Raw genomic sequence first — 15547 nt, 5'->3', positions numbered from 1 at the left:
CATCTCCTACCGCCGGGTACATCGCTGAAACTTTGCTAAGGTCATCAGGTCTTGCTTTTGTTTTCTTGTTCCTGTATGTAATTGCTTCGAATACTTACATGGGTTTTCCCCGATTCTTCATGACTAGTATCAAAGTCATGCGGGCTTCCTTTGCTCCTATTGTATATTTTATGATAGTATCAGATAACATGACTGAGGGCACCAAGGTTGTAATTTACCTGAGAGGAAGGAACGAGTGCGAGCAAAATGTCAGCTGACTTCTACTAGTAAATCTATAATACTCCCACCACATCGCCTTACAAAAAGTTCGGTGAGGAAGTGACGAAAGTGTGGGATAAGTTGAAAATTTAGAAAAACTGGACAAACTGCAAATGTTTTATGGCCTTTTCAAATTAATACTCGTTTGACTTTCAAGTGCATAACTTTAGCCAGCTACAAGAGAGTGACTACAGATTAACATGAGCTCCGTGGCAACGTCAACTTGAAAATGTATGAAAAAATAGTAATGTTTATACAATATCATGCACTGTCTTCTTTGAATGAACCTATGGTCACCGATGGTTTTACCAGATGCACATACGGTCCACTTTGTGCGTGTCTTGTCGATAATTGATAGTTGCCATAATGCCCTTTGTACAATAGGACCTTTATCATTTGTATTCACAATTGCAGTGCACATTGGAAGTCAACTGCACAGAATTTCAGTATAGATTATTTATCATTTTATAAAGCTCACATATATCTTAGAGGTTGAACAGCTCTTTTCAAAAGGTGTTCTTTAAACTAGAATCGCTTCAAGACAGCACATTTATCAATCAGGTAAGTGACGTTCATTTCGGCCATCTTTACTGCAGTTGAACTTTATTTCCTAACAATTACGTTATTTTCGAGTTGCACACAGGCTATGCCAATGTATACAGAAGCATTTGATTCTTGTAGGAAAGCAACAGGCGAGACCGACAGGCGCAATACACGTCCAAAGGACTAACAATTATACCGTATAACAGTGCATAACGATCCGGGTATTTCATTGTTCTAAAGTAGTCTCACATTATTGCAGGAGAGCTATTCAAATCAATTTCATATTAGAGGAAACCCCTTCCGTGATCCATCGTCCTGCAGAAATAACCATAGTGGAAAGAACACAGTGTCTCACAGTGTGAGAATCACAGTGTGAACACAGTGTAAACACAGTGTAAACACAGTGTGAACACAGTGTGAAATCTCTTCACTCTGTTAAATTCAAGCATTTTAACAATATGAACACAATGTGAGTCGTCAATCTACAGTGTGAAACAAAGCATTACTATGTGAACACTCTGTGAAAACCACACCACAGTGTGAAATCATGTTCACACTGTGAAATTCGAGTGTGTCACATAGTCGATTGTATGAACACCCTGTGACTACACTGTGAACACACTCTGGGACACTATTTTCTTTCCAATAGGGAAGAAGGGAGGCAACTAAAGAAGTGAATAGTGGTCATGCACGAGAGAAAGAATATTCACAAAATACTACAACGACAACTGAAGCTCGATCGGTTTTGTCATCAAATCGTCCGCCACTCAACGTCACTCTTCCTATTTAATTAGAGTGGAATGCAGAAAACTGGATTTTACCTATGAGTGCACGTTGCGGATTTTCATCCAATCGACTTTCTTGTCCATTGAAGCTTCATTTTAGTTCCCACGTATATCTACCACTGAAAATCATATGTCAGTATCCTCCAAAAATTGAAAAAAGAGCATCTCAACGAAGCAATCTTTCAGCTGACCTTTCGTATATAGGCACTCATAAATCGGGAGAAATATAAACCTCAATGATATGCGTACATCTTGTCAAAAAAGATATAATATATCGGTTTGAGTGATTCTGCATATATCTTCATAACCTTCTCTCGTTGTTGTTCTCCCCTCTTTCTCGAGCGGTCTTTAAGAATATACCTTCTTGTTCTATCTTTTCCTCCTTTCTGTCCCTTTCTCTTCATTCTTTTTCGAGAATATTTCAACGAGAGTTAGAATGACAAGAAATAAAAGATAGATTAAGTAGGATTTCACGTGATCTCCATGGTAAACATTTATTCCGTGAAGATGCCAAAAGAAAGCCGCAAGAAAACAAGCATTTCAGCCGAATTCTCAGGAGAATTATACTTTTCTGCTGAAAAAAAAAATACAGGCATTGATACCAGAAGCCATTGAAATCTAGAGGGTTCCACTACATTTGCTCCTGCGATTGATTCCATGAAATATCTGCACGCTCAGCCAAACATAAATTCAGTCCACAGACAATAAACCTAGCCGTAATCCTTATCCTCACATCAAAGTAGCATATAAAACCCTATCACAACCGTATGGAGCGATTGTTGCAGGAGCAAGATTATGTCGTGTCACCATCTTAGAGAGTTATCTTAAAGGACAAGTCCACCTTCATATTCATGTAAATTGAGTGAGTGCAACAATATTAGTAGAACACATCAGTGAAAGTTTGGGGAAAATTGGACAATCCGTTCAAAAGTTTACGAATTTTTAAAGTATCTGCGCAGTCACTGCTGGATGAGAAGTTTACTGCAGTGTATGATGTCATATGCGTAAAATGATATAAAGAAAATAAAAAGAGAATTTCACAAAATTTCACTTTTTGAATAAAGTGCACATTTCTTCGACTTTTTACTGACATATGTTTAGGGTAATATTATTCCCCCTGCCTTCTGAAAGAGAGAAGTCAAGTGTTCTTTTGTGATGCGAGAAAAGTGAAAATACATTGTATGTTGAATTTTCTTTATTGTTGCTTTATATCGTTGTACACATGTGACATCACAAACTATAGTAGTCTTCTCATCCATCCTTGAGTGAGGAGAAACTTCAAAAATTCATAACTTTTGAACGGATTGTCCGATTTTCCTCAAACTCTCACTGATGTGTTCTACTAATATATAATTACTGCATTCACTCAACCCATGTCTATAAAGGTGAACTTGTCCTTTAATATTCTTGTCACATAATCTCAGACAGAAAGTGTAGCACTGTCCTTCTGAACCAAGTGCCGAATGGATGAGCTAGCGCTTGGACGTCAACGTGTATGCTTTGTGTTTGCGTGTGTGTGTGTGCGCATGTATGTGTGTGTGTTTTGTTTGTATGTGTGTTTTTCTTCTTCTTGTGTCGTTTTATTTGAGAGAGAGAGGGGGATACCGTGTGTATGTGAGTATTGTCAAGGTGGATTTAATGATTTGACGTCAGTGAAGTGAAGTGTGTGAACGTAACTAGATTTTGGTGGAACTTGAAGGGACACTCTACTCCGTGTTATAAACCTTCCTCAATATGAAGAGCAAAACATAGCGACACCCTAAAATGACTTTACTTTCTTTTTATCCGATAATAATGAATCTTTGACTCCCCTGTGAGATTGGTTTGTGTTTGCTTCATGTGAATTTGACCTTTTTAGAGCATTTTTACAACAAGTGGCTCGCTTTAAATATATGATTTTATAACATGCCTCTTGCAGTCAACCCAACATGATTAGCAACACAGGAAAAGTTATACAACATCTATCACGTTAGAAGCAAACTGCATAATAATATTCTTGCTTTTGTGTCCCGAATCTGCGATCTGAAAATGACGTAAAGGCGGAGTCATTTTCAATTATTATCAATTTGTCAAGTTTATCGGCGACGAATGCGTGGGTCAAACGGCATTACGCCCTTATGTGGGTCGGGTTGATCTTGCATGCGTGCGGAATACTCAGTCCTTTCGGAGTCCTTGCTTTTTGATCGGCGCACATATTGGTATATAAAATTGACTTACCTCAGACTGCCTTCTTTTCCTTTAAGCGCGTGGATCCTGGATGGAAATCATTACAGCTGTTGCATGGTTTTCCTGTTATCTAACTGGCATTCATAAGAAAACTAAGCAGTACCACTGCATGCAACTGTCCGCCATGATTTACATTTTAACGGTTTTCCATAAGGTACACAAAGATGTACAATGTAAGAATCACAGTCGAAATTCGTTAACCTAGTGTAGTATGAAAAGCATTTAATGCATCCAGATGTAATAATTGATTTTTTCTTAAAGGTTTGATTAACTCTCTGTGAATATCCTTTGTGGCATGGGACTTTTATCCATTTCAAAATAAATTTTTGGAATATTGCTGATGCTTTATCTGATAAAGATTATGGTGTGTTCTTTGCCGACATTTCAGGAGGGGCTGTATGATGTATATATATCCTACACAATATTGTAGACACTTTTTGTTGTAGTAATCTTACCTTTAAACGAAACGAGTAGCAAGACGTCCATAATCGTACAACACACGAATTTACACTACTGGAATTTGTTCATCTAAAGGTGGTCTTGCATTATGTATACATGTACTATAGTTGCTGTTGTTTTGGATTTAATGGCGTGTATCACTCAGGATTGAGTATTTACGCCAACTGTATACTGTAGTATTCGTCACTCCCTAGTCTTCAATAAAGGTGTTCTCACAGAACACTGTACTTCAGGTGGTTCCTACATAGGAAATCTTTGGCTCCCTATATTATTGCATGAAACATTCTGAGAAAACGGGCAAGAAACGCTATGATGGTAGGCAATACTCTTGCCAACGATTTGTAAATCATGAGCAATGTAAATTATATATCCTTGACATATTTCCATCTTGTTCATCGTTAGTGGTTAAGGTTTTGACTTTTTAAGGGTATGGGTCCTATCTGTGTATATCTCACGAATGTGTATTATAACTATTATTACATGATGGTAACAAAATATGGAGAAAGGACACATTTTTATTAACCTAATTCATTCTCCAGCGAAAGTAACAAAGTCCGTGTTTGATTACAGACAGAATGAAATGAATATGTTATTTGATATGGATGTTACGTGATATGAATGTTGTGGTTGTGGGTTCCGTGTCTGTGTAAGACCGTACATAGCGGTGTGGGAGTTACATAGCAACATAGGCTCATGTCCTCAAGGAACAGTTAGTGTCTTTCTGGAGAGCGAAAACAGACAAATGACAAAATTGGAGGAAAAAAACAGGACAAAATGATAGCTGTTAAACTAGGCTTCGGTGCCGCAAACAATGCGAAAACCGAATGCAAGTGGATCATTATGGAACTGGCTTACTGGGCTAATACTGCTGGACCAACGCTATTCCCTGCGCGTGCTAAGAATGGGATAGTCCAACGATATTCCCCTTGGGGTGCGCAACCGACATTTTCTGTCGATTTTTCTCTTCTCGACCGGCTCTGATTTTCAGCACTCAAAATATTGAATAGACGACTATGCTCTCAGTTACATTCAAAAGCAACATTAGACACAAAATAGTGTACAGTTTGGACATCCAATGATAAGGAACTCTAGGTAATTTTCATCGTCGCGTTTTTGTTCAGGCAAAGTCATTGTCTCTCGACGAACTTTTGCTCAAGAAGCACGAATTGCAACGTCCGCTTCAGGGGGTATGCTGTTGGGTGCAGCCCCCTTGCGCGGTCGCCGTTAGAACTGGTCCATTTCCGTAGATGAATGGGGCGCATTGTAAACTCATGACTGATTATTTCGTTAAACTGAGTTTATCTTGACGTTTTCTCCACGATCTACGTAGATCAGGTGATCAATCAGCGCTTTGTCTTATCAAACCTTGCTTAGTTTGTTCTCACACGAAATAGGATTAATTAGGCTCTATGCACCAAAGGATAATCTATGGCACGAGCACAGATCGAACAAAACTTGAGAGTATAGAACGCGTGTACACAGTTAATGTAGTACGTACTGAACAAGAAGAGAGTTAGCCAGCTGGTGAAGATTCTTTCCCTGCACCCCCTATATGTTAGCTATCACTTTGTCTTGTCATTTATAGCCAAACACAGGCCACTCCCGTTATAACGAAGTCCTCAGGACGGGCAGTTTGTCTTCATAATATCAAAATGTCGTCAAACCTGAACAGTAAAGTATATAAAGATTAAAAAGATGACAATATTCTGGGAACTAAATTTTTACTTCGCTGTAACGAGAACTTCGTTGTAAACCGTGCTCGTTATAAACGGGGTGCATTGTACGAGTGTGGCACCTCAACAGGACACAACACGAACTGCACATTGGGTGATGCATGGCTAAATGGAGTAGTTCGGGTCATGCGATGTGTGTCTTTGGTAACATACTGTTCATTAATATCGATCACAATTATTCTTGGTATCATCATCATTGTCGTCATAATCATCACAACATTACCATAGTTACCGTCATTTTAGAATAGTTTTTATCATGACATCTTTATCATTCGGTATCATTCAATAACAAGGAAGATACACATAGCGTAGACCTATATGAAAGAAACATTGAAAGTTTGAGCGAAAAACTCGAATGGGATAATGAATGATGATTTCTTTTTTCGTGTCCGTCGTGAAGGTGCCAAGAAAATACGAATATTCCATAAGAAAAAAGTGGTTTTTTTTTCAGTGGACAACGATGACTGCTTCGATAGACCCTGTTCGACGTCTTGTCATGACACGATGAAAGTGGTGTTCGTGATCATTTCTTGACATGTTACCTTCCACAAAATAGCCTGCATGCTTAATAACGTCCAGGACTAATGATGGTATGATGTTAACAATAACCCCATTTAGGGGAGCATAGATTGACTTGTAGAGTCAAACTACATTGCAAGAGTTACTTGCAAAGTTTAACGCCCCTTTTCTTTCGAAAAAAAAACACCCACAAAAACTAAATATGCCTCGTCAACGCCTTACTAAGATTACGTCAAAGACACTAACTCCAAAGTGCCAACTCAAAAATGAGTTTGTGTCTATAGCAAGGACTCTGGGACCTTAAAGGGGGAGGGCTCGGGGACTGCAGCCCCCCCCCCCCCCCCACACACACACACAGACGCGTTTTATCTTCTGTGCTAGTTTTTTTCTTTTTTGTGGAGGGGGGGGGGAGGGGCAATAATTTTGGAAATTATATATGCTGTGAGAATATTGAAAAACTGTGTCATTGAGAATTTGGCAGACATGACGATGTGCAAAATGAGAAAAAAAAATATGCCTTTTGCAAATTCATCAGACTTTCGTAAAAAGGGATTACATGCGCCTCATATATCAAGGGTAACTACTAAAGACAATAGTCGTCCTCTGCTGGTCTTTTTGTTTGTTTGTTTGTTTGTTTGTTTGTTTGTTTGTTTGTTTGTTTGTTTGTTGTTTAGTTGTTTTTTTTGTCAGTGGACCTTTGACATTTCACGACCGCTGCAAAGGGGAGTAATATTCTCTAGAGTGATTAACGGAGCAGTATGCCTGTTTGGATACGCAATGTCGCAAACTATATTGATAATTACGTCCGATATAATATACGATTATGGAACTCGTACTTATTTTCTCTTAAAGACCACAATATGGACCGTTGGTTTTTACTGAGACCTTTGATGGATAGGAACAAAACAGTTGAGTGATCTTGCTGTTTCGTATTTATTCTAGATTCATTGCTCAGAATGCATCCTGTTAATAAAGGAAAATAAGTTTCGTATTTCCAACACATCCCATCACAATATACGATTGATCACCACTGTGTAACTACACACCTACGCAAACAGAAGTCTTGATGCTCTTATATCATTTTCATTCGGGTCAGTTTTCCACCTCCGCTTTTTAGATAGAAATCTGTTGTTATATATACATGTATATTATATATATATATATATATATATATATATATATATATATATATATAGATATAGATATATATATATATATATATATATATATATATATATATATATATATATATATATATATAACAAAGACAAATATCAAATATATAGATATAGATAGATTTAGTGACACATTTTGCATCACGTGTTGTTTTCTTATACAGATCGCTGGAAATTTTGTTTTTCATGGCGATTCTTGGCTGATGTCTGCTGAGCTCTCTAAATTTCTTGTAGTTCGTCATGAAATGGAGCACTGTCTTTCCCAGTCACTGTGGCTGTATCATCCTCCTCGAAATTTTCCTTAACCCGCTGAGGATAAGTCCCAAGTATACTCTGGCAAGTGTCTTTTGGAAATACGTGTTGTAGCAATATTAGTCCATCCTCAACGGGTTTGCGTTCTCTACTTTTCCATTGGCCTGTCTTCTTCTTTCACTCTGTGCCTCCGATATGAGTGTTATCATTCTTATACGAGGTTCATTCTTATATGGCTCACCCAATTCATATAAGCCGTGGATGAACTGGAGTAATTGTTTTATCTTTTCTTTCAACCTCTCTCCATTTGAATTTCTCGCCCATTATCATTCTCTTTCTTGTCTTATTCTATTTTCGTTGCTTCTTCTTTTATATGATTTTTTAGTTACATAAAGTTTTGATTTATATTAATTTATGTAATCATTCATTAATAATAAACTGTATAATTCTTGTCAAAACTCATCTTCTTATTCTGTTGTATTTGTATTCCATTCAGTAATTAATTATTGTATCACTGTATCACATGCATTTTTTCTTCTCCTTTTTGCTAGTTTTATTTTGGTTTTGCATTGTCATTATTGTGTTTTCTAGTTTTCTTGTATGAATAGCACCAGTGCGCTTAGAAACACCGGTATAAAGGGCCATATAAATGCAATTATCATTATTATTATTATTATTATGACTATTATGACTATTATATACATCCTGAATCACCTCTCTATCCATTTTTCCTGTCTCTTTCTCACTATCTATGCTGAGTTCGTTGAGATAAATAGGACTTTGCCTTCAAGATCCCCCTCTGTGTTTTAACGATTCTTCTATACTATATCTCCGTTTACGTGGATAACGGACGTGATGGACGACCTTCTTACCGGGAAATGTTATTCGATGAGTTGAGGGAGGTTTTGTAATCCACCTGTGATGGGAGCTGTTGCGTTGGTTGCTCCCACAATTAACGCATGGCATTGTAAACCGATGTCCGCACGCCCTGAGGTATATACACTTCAAAGCTAGAAACAAACTGTATCCCTTCATTACTCGTCAACGCCACAAATCCCCCAAGGATCAGCCGCTTAGAGCTCCATTAGACAATGAATTCTGCCCACTGGTATGAATGCAAGAACGACATTGGCCCGTGCATTTTGCCGGAGGGCGGGATGGAATTATGTGAAAAAGAAAATATGACCAAAGTGAATTAGATAAGAAAGAGAGCAACAACAAGGAGAAAAGTTGGAATGAACTCAGCATCCTCCGCTTCGTCATGTAAATCGTTGTAGTTGTTTTGTTTATCGATAAACCGATATTCGCTTTAATAAAGATTACAGGATTACAGGCCATGATTTTGGGTATCATGATTATTTTTGCGTAATTTCCTAAAACAAAAAAGCAACAATAAGAATATCAGGGAAACTAGCTTAAGTGTCTCTTGAGTTTATCTTAATGCGTATAAATGATACCAATAATCCTAAAGAATTCTTTACCTTACGGGTTGTAGTGTATCAACTTGTAAGGTTGCGTGGCTCAAGTATGTTTGCTGCATAGGTTTGATTTGATGATCAGAATGACGTAATGTTATGTCTGGTTTCAAAGTATGTCAAAACATTATATACATAGTGATAAGTTATATCAACTTTAGGGAGAACATGTTTGCTGGCCGATATAATACATCCCCAGGGAGGGAAGGCCTAAAATAACAAGGCACATTCCGTATTCCTCTGATGCCACGAACGTATAACAGCCGCGTGGAGTCCGTTTCATCACCCGAGGCTCTTTCCCCTTTTGCCAACCAGCGGAAACGAGAACACTGGACGTAATCAAGACCCTGTCACATTATCGCGCCAATATCGACGCATCTTTTCGACAAACAAACAGACAGCCTCCTCCCACGTGTATACGTGGAAGTTTTGATTGCCTCGTAATTAATTCATCGAAGTGGTTTTTGTGGTTGATTAAAATACAGTGAGCAAATGAAGAATATAAAAAAGCGGTTTTTTTATACTTAAATGGGTATGTATATAGGAAAACACAGAACAAACAATATGAACGAAATAAAAAAGTCGTATGATAATTGTTGATCAGCTTCATTTCATTCCATTTCATTTTAGTTCATTTTATTTTATTTCATTTTATTTTATTTTATTTTATTTTATTTTATCTTATTTCATTTCCTTTCATTTCATTTCATTTCATTTCATTTCCAAAATAAAAAAATATAATTACTCAAGTACATAATTCGATATTGACTTATAGCTTTCATATACTTACATAATTACATACATGAAATTCGATAATATTACAAGTGACAACATCGCCACGAAACATTTACTTTCAAGACGTTCGAAATCGTAATAATGCTAACAGGGAAATTTTAACCTTTGTTGAACCAGGGAGGTGAGATGCACCTCCCTGGTTGAACCCTTTTTGCACCCTTTTTGTCTTCCCCCACCCCCAGTCAATCCCAACCCGAACACAAGTAAACTTATCAATATGGGTATTGAAAAGATGTCCTGTTATTAACACAGTATACATAATCAATATCTTTTTCCATTTGATAATTCAATGTGATAGGTATCATACTATACCTCTGGCTGTATGTTAGCGTGAATAATGAAACATCCTGTAACAAGTATACGTACTTCCTTTTCACAATTTGATCATCCTATTCGGCGATCGGAATAGCCACTGGACATCTTGCGATATATAGGAGAGTGTTGTGAAGAAGAGGAAAACAGCGCTCGCAACCTCGGGTGGTCACACTCACCCACTAAACTTGGGCGACCAATTAACGGTGGGAGAGTGCAAGGAGTGCAAATCGAGCGCTTCATACACAATCACCAAATAGCGACGGAAAGAGAAATATACGTGTCTGGAAGACGCCTGTTTGGATTTTTATTTTCGTTTTTCTTTTCCTTTGTTCATTGTTAAGAGTTTTCTTATTGTAATGTTGCTGTTATGAGTTTCGAAATATTTGCTTTCAAAAAAATATCATTTTAGAATTGTATGAAATCGAAATGGTTTGCACCTCCCACAAAATGTCAATACATTATTGTGTCAAAATAACAAGTATCGAAATTAAGATCTTGATTTAATACAACCACCCTCAACATAAAATCATGAATGAATGACATGAAATATAATGCACCAGCTTATTGTTGCCGTAGGCAGCACATTCAACAGCATAGTTTCAAAATATTTCCAAAGGAGAGTGACAGTAAGGTTGAGCAAAGCAAGTATTCAGAAAATTGCGTAAACAACATATAATCTCTAAACCCTTAATCGGGAACAAAAATAAGTGATGGTACTCCCTGGAAAAACATGCTATCACACATTTAAGATGCATCCTATTATATTCTGTTCACCATTTCCTTCTTGAATTTCGCACCTCGGACATTGATTGTTCCTCTTTTTTTTTTTTGCCGCTGTGGTATAACATCTGCGACAGACAGAGGCAGCCAATCAATGCTTGGCGGTTTCGCCAGATCTCTGCCGTATATACTCTCGCATTTATAGACTTAAGTCGTTCAACCCCAGCTGCGGAAGCAGTTTTTGGCGGCTGGAAATCGCTATACAAAATTTTAGTATTTAAAGGGAGAATGAAACTAAAATATACATGTGGATTGAGTGAATGCAGCGATAGTAGCAGAACACGCGGCTGAAAGTTTCAGGAAAACACGTTCATTTTGTTCTACAGTTATCCATGATTATAAATTTTTAAAGTTTGGAGCATGCTGCCATCGCTAGATGAGAAGAATTTTGCTGTTTTTAAGGTCACTTTTACTTTATGAACAACAGTATAAAGAAAATAGAAAGAGAATTCGAAATGTCTTTATTTTTCTAGCATAATGAAAGAACACTAAACTTACCTCTTTTAGAACGCAGGGAGAGTTATATATATAATTGCTATAGTAACGCAAGGTACCAATAGTGCCATCCACACGATCCAGGAGAATAGCCGTGACGCTGAACAGCCCTAACATTAAATGGGATATTCTGGACAAATAATGCACCTATAATTCATTACTGAAAGCATTGTCATTTTTTCTTATAATTTGGGTTCAGCAACGACCGAACTTTCATGGAGTTTGAGAACACTGCAGCATTAGTTTTCGCCAAGGAATCCAGCAGAATCAATATCAGTCGATAATAAGAGAACATGGCAAAAAACCGAGTCACGCAAATAGATTTCCTATAATACTATACTCCTCTGTTTTCACTTATGTATTACGCTTCCCGCCAAATTGCCGGTTTCTACGAATCGGAAGCTCTGACGCAGTTTCCTTTGTTGGTTTCGTGAACAGTCTTCCTTGCCTAAAATTCATAGTAGATCAGGCTATACTCGATTGAAATATTAACAGGATTCCTCGTCTTATTGTTACACTTATAATTTCATGTAATTTTAATGTTTAACATGAAAGAATCACAAGACGAAACACATGTTTACGTGCTGAAAAGTATTATGTGCCACTTAGAAAAAATCAGAAAGAATTAGAGGTTTCTTATCAATTTGTTTAATCTAATGTTCTTTCTAAATCGACGATATGATACAAATCCCTGTTGTTTGTTTATCAAATTCATTCGCTGAAAAAACTTTAATCATTTCCACCTTCAAAGATATTAAACACTTTGTGTATGCGTGTATGTGTGTGCGCGTGTATGTGTGTGTGTGTGTACATAACGTTTTGTGGGTGTAGTCGTGAGCGTTACATTACTCCGAGAAGGCAACGCGGGGATGAGCGCTTTGGAAAACATTGTTTGTTTCTTGTTGTTGTTTTTTTTTTCAAACGACGTAACTTTTTTTTTTTAAGGTAGAAACGTTCAAAGTTGTAGAGAAAATCGCAGATCTTGCTGTGATGTACATTTTATGACAAATTTCTGCCTCTGACGCTCTCAGTGTATTTTCACATAATTTATTACGTTTTATCTACCTCTTTTAGCGCTGTTGAGCATAGAGCGAAATATGCGCCGTTAGAAATCCGTCTACTGATGAGTTGGGCATGCAAACGTCCATGGAAGACAAAGGAGATTTTCGGGAAGAGAGTTCATATTCAAGTGAGAAAGAAAAGTTTGGGTGGTTTGATTAGAATTATGACCTGGGATAAGAGTCTTGACCGAGAAACGTTGGATCTGTTATTCCCTTGCCGTCAGATTTTATCTATTTAGATCCAAAGTTTGATTAAAAAACAAGCACACCGATGGATGCATATTTTTTTTTTTTTTTTGCATTGTCCTGTGAGCCTAAGGCAAACAACGGCTTCATAACGTTTGTGAAGAATGTCGTTTTATCTATTCTGGCATTTTTTTTTTTTTTGTCGCTGGACTGTTTATTGGTTGTTTGAGTTCTTGTTTTTATTTGTGTTTTTATGGCGATAGGAGGCACTGTACAATGCTATGAAGACCACTTTCGCGACCTGTTTGAATAACTCATAGTAATTCCTTTCCGAGAACACACGTATATAATGTCATTATGGTGAATGAGTGCTAAATTGAATTCTTTAATCTGAGCATTAACAAGCAAAAAAAAAAACTAGTAGTGGAGACTTAGATGGTTTTTTCATCAATTCAAGTTCTCCAGCCTCTTACAGTGCAAATAGATAAATAAATAGATAAATAAATAAATAAATATATGAATATATAAATGAATGAATAAAGAAAGAAATAAAAGTACATGTATATAGCAGTTTTGTTGTTTGTGTGTGCGATAGTTCTTTAAGTTGTCATCTGTATCTTCTTATAAAATGATTATTCAGTTCATTGTACTTATTTTTCACCTGTTATTTAGCATACTAGTGTTTATGTACTTGCTTTCTATTCTAAAAAAAAATCAGAAATCGTATGATTATGCATACCATTATCATGAAAGTGAGCTATTTTGGACAGTCAATCCAACAGGAACTATAAATTTGGTATTCTATATCAGTGTGCATGAATATTCAACAACACACCCATTTTATGCGTGATCTTACCCTGGAACAACCACTACTGTTTTGATTTTATGATAGCCACTGTGAGACACTTGAGGATGCGAATTATGACGTTGTTGATTATGTAATAACAACGACATGAAGGCAGTAATGGGTGGTAAATAATTGATTTGATTTGATTTGAATTCATCTTGGATTGAAAATTGAGTGGACAGAGAAGTTTATATATATATATATATATATATATATATATATATATATATATATATATATATATATATATATTCATCATTATACTGGTATATAATGGTTTCCTTTATCTGTTATTCTGGTATAATACTATATTTGGTATTGTTGCCTAACGTGACTTTTCTGTCTTTTCTTTAGTAATATTTATTTGAGTGTTTTTCTCTTTTTTTCATGATTTCGTCTTGTAAAGATACCTGTGTTCAATATTTCCCCATATCTGATTTATCCTAGTACCAGCGACTGAACAAGTTTGCTTTTGCGTAGCCCCCATTCTATTTTCGTATATGTATTTGAAACATGACCCAACACTATACAGTATGTCCCAAAAAAAATTACAACGGGGCCCTCCGCAATGATATCTTTAAAAATAGTGAATCAATCTAAATACAAATTCAGGGTATGAAACTATAACTCATTGCCCACATCTTACAGAAAACCCCATTCAATTTGCTTCAGTGGTCAAAGAGAAATACGGAATTTTGTAGAGGATGTCGGGAATCTCTTCTGTCCAAGTTCTGTCTATTATTCACACACAAGATCATCGAATTGCTAAAATTGGAAGAATCCGATTCATGACATGCTTTACAACAATCCACATTTCTCTGTGACCGCTTAACCAAATTGAATGGGGTTTTCTGCAAAATAGAGCTAAGATGTTACATTTTAAGACCCTGAAGTAGCACTTAGACAGGTTGATCATAGGTGTTATCAATTCAAAAATCTGGTTGTAATTTTTGGGGCGACTTACTGCAGTATGTCCCCCAAAAAATTACAATCAGATTTTCGCATTGATAATGCCCAATATGATTAAAGTTTTTTAATGCTACTTCACGGTCTTAAAATATAACATTTTAGCTCTATTTTGCAGAAATCCCCATTCGATTTAGTTAAGCGGTCACAGAGAAATGTGGATTGTTGTAAAGCATGTCATGAATCGGATTCTTCCGAGTTTAGCATTTCGATGATCTTGTGTGTGAATAATAGACAGAACTTGGACAGAAGAGATTCCCGACATCCTCTACAAAATTCCGTATTTCTCTTTGACCACTGAAGTAAATCGAATGGGGTTTTCTGTAAGATGTGGGCAATGTATTATAGTTTCATACCCTGAATTTGTATTTAGATTGATTCACCATTTTTAACGATATCATTGCGGAGGGCCCCGTTGTAATTTTTTAGGGACATACTGTACTGTAAACAGAACTGTGTATTTATACTCTGTATTGAGACAGACTGACGTTGTGCATTCAGGTGAAGTTTCAGCTAAATTTTGTTTTATAATTTGGTATTGTAATTTACTGTGCCATTTTCATGAAAATATAAAAATGAATCGAAAGTGAAATTGAGAATTGGTAGAGTGCTTCAATGTACAGAACCACAGCAAAACAATTGGAAAGGCGAAACTCTAGCTATCTTCTTTATTTCTG

This window comes from Diadema antillarum, unplaced genomic scaffold (genome assembly GCF_040938485.1).
Source record: "Diadema antillarum isolate AM-2024a unplaced genomic scaffold, OU_Dant_1.0 scf00000022, whole genome shotgun sequence".
Lineage (NCBI taxonomy): Eukaryota > Metazoa > Echinodermata > Echinoidea > Diadematoida > Diadematidae > Diadema > Diadema antillarum.
Note: the sequence above shows the minus strand (reverse complement) of the source record.